Consider the following 4,860-nt stretch of genomic DNA (forward strand, 5'->3'; position numbering starts at 1 on the left):
CCACCCCTCACCCCCCTTCCCCCGGAGACGCGCCCGTTCCGCTGGCCCCGACAGCGGCTGCGGCCAAGACTCGGGGGTCTGGCCTGGCAGTGGCGCTCCTGATTGGAGACCGTTGGAGACACATCTCGTGTGGGAGTGGGGAGGGGCGGAGGGGCCCCCGCCCCCAGTGGCCTGCCCCTCTCTGATTGAACAAACCGCCTCGACCCGCTCATGCCCGCCTTAACCCCAAACCTCTACCCCACCTCAGCCCCACCTCAACCCCACCTCAGCCCCACCTCAGCCCCACCTCAACCCCACCTCAGCCGCACCTCACCCACGCTCAACCACCCACTCTAGCAGCCACTTAACCGCATTGAACGCCACAGCTGCTTGATCAATCTTCCGCCCTTCTCCCCGCCTTACCTGCGCTGCCCGGTCTCTGCCCCTAGCTGTCGTGCGTGGTCGCATGCTTCGCGGACGTTCATTGAGAGGGAATGCAAGAGTAGTAAGAAATCTAAGGGACGCTTTTTGCATGTGTCTCTTTGCCACAAAACTTCGTTTTTAGTATCCTGATAGAAATGAGAATTTTGTACTATCACGTCAATGTAATAAGTCAACTCAAGCAATCCTAATGAGTAAGTTAGGTTTTAACTCCTGCTCCGTCGATTTCGGCTCAAATCAGGATATTAAATAAACTAGGAAAATCGTTTTCCTTCGATGAGATCTTTCACATGTTTTGGAATATCCTTTTGCTCTGTTATCAATTTTGAATAAGTGACAAACATTTGCTAGAATATTTATACTTCCCATTGCAACAACAACAACAACAAAAATCGCAAGTGTTAGGCTGCCTCACATTTGGTCGAAAAGTGTGTATTAGCGTGTTGCAGGCATAGACGGTGTAACCGCTCCAAAATTCTGACTCTATGACTGTTCGGCGTGGTATGACTTAAGTTTCACGCGCCATTTTCGCGAGCTGCTGCTGCGTCAACGTTTTCAAGTGGCACATTTTAAAACGCTGGTGCCGTTTGGCTCGGTGCATGACTGTGTGCCGAGCCCCGCCGCAGCTCCCTCAGCGGGCAAAAGCTTCGTGATGAAGATCATAGGCCGCCGTTTTCGAAAATTGCCCCGTTGTTGAGGAAATTGCGTGTTATATGGAAATTGTTTTGGGTATATCCGAGCTTTGCTGAATAGAGTCGGCTCCCTTCCCTTCGTGCTCTCGAGTCGCGCTCCCGCCCTTCCTATAGTCGCGTTCGAGCACCTGCGTGTTCTTTCCCGAGTCGTTGATTAGCTATCTCGGCCGCCGTGGAATTATTTCGAAAACAACGTGACATTTGAAATCGATTTATATGGAAGTACGTTCGGAACAAGTGTTATGGCAATGTAGCGTGCAGATATTCGTCGGGCTGCCCCGATGACGGCGAAGAAGGCACCTCGCGGGCGTCGCGTCGCGCCAGCGCCGCCGCCTCGGTGTCGGCTCGAGTACAGTGGCGCTCCGCGCCGCGCAGCGCAGCGGCGTGGCATTGGGAGGCATAACTATAAAGCACAATAATAAGTAGTGGTTGCCACACGGACTGGCCTTGGCGGGGACCCTCGGGACGGAGCCGGGACGGAGCCAGCAGCGCCGCTCCTCGCAGCCTGCCGGCCTGCCCTGCCCGGCTCACCCGCGCCCGCCCGAATAATAGTAATAACATAATAAATGGCGTGCAAATGACGGTGGTGCGGAGCGCGAAAGTAGAACTAACGCGCAAAAACATACGTGTGAGTATTGCCGCGAAACATAAGGGCACTCGCTTGCGCCTACTCACTGGGGGAAACAAGGAGGTGTACATGGAGTCATATTGCCGTGCCGTGGATCCAGCCTGGTTAGCTATAGCTACCCTGAAAAATAAATGATTTACTTGACTCTTGTGTACAAATCTTAATAGTTTTCACTACTTGGTTCCATACAAGCTATGTGTTACGGTGAAATAATAACTAGAATATTCTTTTCAAGTCACCGCGTACGGTAGAGAGTTAACGAAGCAGAGAAAAGTAAAATAAAAATAAGAAGTCAAATGAGGACGGTTTTTATTCAAATAGCTCCCATCTGTCCCCTTTGAGTGCACGGTACGCGCGTTTGTTGCAGCAAGGTGTCATAGATTTAGATATAGGTAAGGGAGTTGTCCTTAGCTTCCTTTTTTATTTATTTTACATATGCCCCCTCACCTCTTCTTTTCCTTTCTCCTTCCGGCTGTACACCGATGCGTGTCATATATTTTTTCTCTTGGGTTTGATTGTATTGTATAGCGTCTTTCTCATACGAGCACTTGTTTTTTTTTACCTTTTTTTCATTCTCTGGTTTATTTGTGTGCCCCCACCTGTACCCCTTCCCCTTTCCCAGTTCGGTAATCCATTCTCATTCACGTCTTATTGTTGTTGTTATTAATTTGGAGTCATCTGATGAGATCCTACCGCTAAGCTCTCTGCTCCTGATCTAATAAAACTTGGGGAAGTACAGGAAGGATGAAGGCAGTTCTAATATTGCTCGTAATTACGTTTCTTTGGACAACGATGTTTTCTAAATCTCAAGGCCCACTTGTATCAAAAGAGCTAAGTAATCTCCCTGCTGCAACAATGAAGTTGGAATGTCCCATGTTACACTGTTAGAGCAACGTATTTTGATACTCAACACTAAATTCTAGCAGCTATAGTTTGGAATAACTTAATTATGCATAATTATGCCCAACTATCCCCACTGTGCACACATTTACGCAACCTTTGTTAATTCAAATTACTCATTGAAGTGTACATGGTATGTTTGAAATGAAGTGTACATGGCACGTATCCTATAGGCACAATGTGCAGTATTTGCACAGTGTACATCATCGGTATGTAATTAATGTGTACATGTCAATAAAGTGCACATTATTAGAAATATACTATGTTCACACTGGAATTTACAAATGGTCATTTACAATTTTGTGACAGCTGTTCATGCAATTTCGTGTTTAACTATGGCTGCTTATAAGTTTACACTAATAATGCAAATGCACAATGCACAAGAGGCGAAAAGACTTGTTCTGAACAGTTATTTTTTTTAACTATTGTTGCTGTTTTACTTTTGCTGCTAGGTTTTCACCGCTGTTTCTAGTTTCAGTTTTCTAGTTCTTGAGATCTATTTTTAAGACGCAATGTTTTAAAATTAAAATATTTGCACGAGTTGGGCATTTTGGGGTATACGTGCGGGATGCCTCAGGGATAAAACATAAAATCCCCCCCTATCGCAGGAATTTCTTCTTTTGCGCGTGTACCGGCAGAAGGGTTGCGGCTCCCTGAATGCCGTGCTGTTTGTGCCCCTCGTCGCGGCGTCGAGCGGTTTTTCCACTTTTACTTTTGCGCGCGCGTCTTTGCCTCCCCCTCTCCCCTTCCTGTTCCCTCCTCTGTGCGGGGCTAATCCACCCTGAGTGTGGAGTGACAATAATGAGGGGCTAATGACTATTGGGGGAGGGGAGGGGGGGGGCGTCATCGACAATGGAAGAAGGGACCGACCGGCGGCGGCGGCGGCGGCGGCGGCGGCGGCGGCGGCGCGTCTCGCGAGGCGCGGAGTGGCGTGGCGCAGCGCGGCGCCGCCTGTGCCGGTGCACCCATTCAGCCGTCGGCGGCCCGAAACATACGCCGCCCGCGCCTCCCGCTGACGCCGGTTAAAATAATGGAGATGCAAACGACGGTGGCGCGCGCGCCTTTCGAAAGGGAGGACATCGCAGCCGGCATAGCGCGGCCGCGCCGGGCCAGCCCGCCAGCCTTCATGCTCTGCTCCGCGCGCTTCGCCGAGAAAGGGACGCGGCCGCGCTGCTGCTGCTGCTGCTGCTGCTGCTGCTGCTGCTGCTGCTGCGGCTCGCGGTGGAAAATACAACGTAATTGAGCAATCAGAGTCATGTCGCTTGTGATGCGCTGCCTCGGCTCCTCCGCACGCCCTAGGACAAAGTCATGAGCCTTTTAGTGTGCACGCTGCCAAAGGCTCCGTCGCGCGAACACTATACGCTACTTGCGCCCAGCCCAGCCAGAACAAGTAGGCAAAAAAATTCCGCCGCAGCACACCTGAGAGCAGCGGGTAGTTTTGACGCCTGCCTACTAGGCAGCCCGCAGCGCACCCTTGTGCTCCGTTGGTTTCTTACTGCCTCAGTGTCTGGCGAGCAATTCTCCCGCCGGGCGGCCGGAAGGGCCGGACAGACGCGATCCCGACTACGGCAGCTCGCGCCAAGGTGACCGCCGCGGCCGCCGCTGCCGCCGCTCTTAGGAAGGGTGAATAACGCGATGCTATCGAAGATGCGGAGGAGGTACGACGACCCGCTCACCGGCAGCAGCCGGCCGTCCAGGATGCCTTAGGAGGTCGTAGCACCTTGCTATGGCCTGTGGCGCCCGCCACCCGACCCGCCACCAACACTGCGAACCGTTCGACTGTCGAGAACTGGCCAAATTAAACGGGGACACATTCATTCAGGTCCCTCGTCAAGTGACCGAATGGTCAAATTCGTAAATCCTGCAGTCACTTATCCTAAGGCACAAAGTGGTTCGTGGAACACGTCGGTCAGGGCGGGTCGATTACATTGCGTTCGATAATCGAAAAAGAACATGAGAACGCGTATGTCGAATTTATGGGCGTTTTTCGGACGGTGGTCGGCTTGGCGGGGCACGACACGGCAGGGTGGTTGCACACAGTCTGAAACAAAGGGGCTGCTGCCGCCGCTGTGTGGCGCTCAGCCTGCTCAGCCTCGGCGCACACAGCCTAAGCTTCCCCTCTACCGGCATATCGTCGCCGACCCCCCGCACCGCGCCGCGCCGCGCAGGGGCCACCCGGGGCCACCCCCCATCCCCAAATGGAAATGGAAATGTGCATCC

General features: G+C 52.4%; 1 protein-coding gene across 2 annotated transcripts in view; it reads left to right on the forward strand.

Moving 5' to 3' along the window:
* LOC127749209 (protein bric-a-brac 1-like) overlaps positions 1 to 4,860 on the forward strand; it is a gene marked incomplete at its 5' end in the record, with an annotated part of 28,227 nt that overhangs the window by 6,851 nt on the left and 16,516 nt on the right.

The sequence above is a fragment of the Frankliniella occidentalis genome, unplaced genomic scaffold (assembly GCF_000697945.3).
Source record: "Frankliniella occidentalis isolate FOCC.00 unplaced genomic scaffold, Focc_3.1 Scaffold3, whole genome shotgun sequence".
Lineage (NCBI taxonomy): Eukaryota > Metazoa > Arthropoda > Insecta > Thysanoptera > Thripidae > Frankliniella > Frankliniella occidentalis.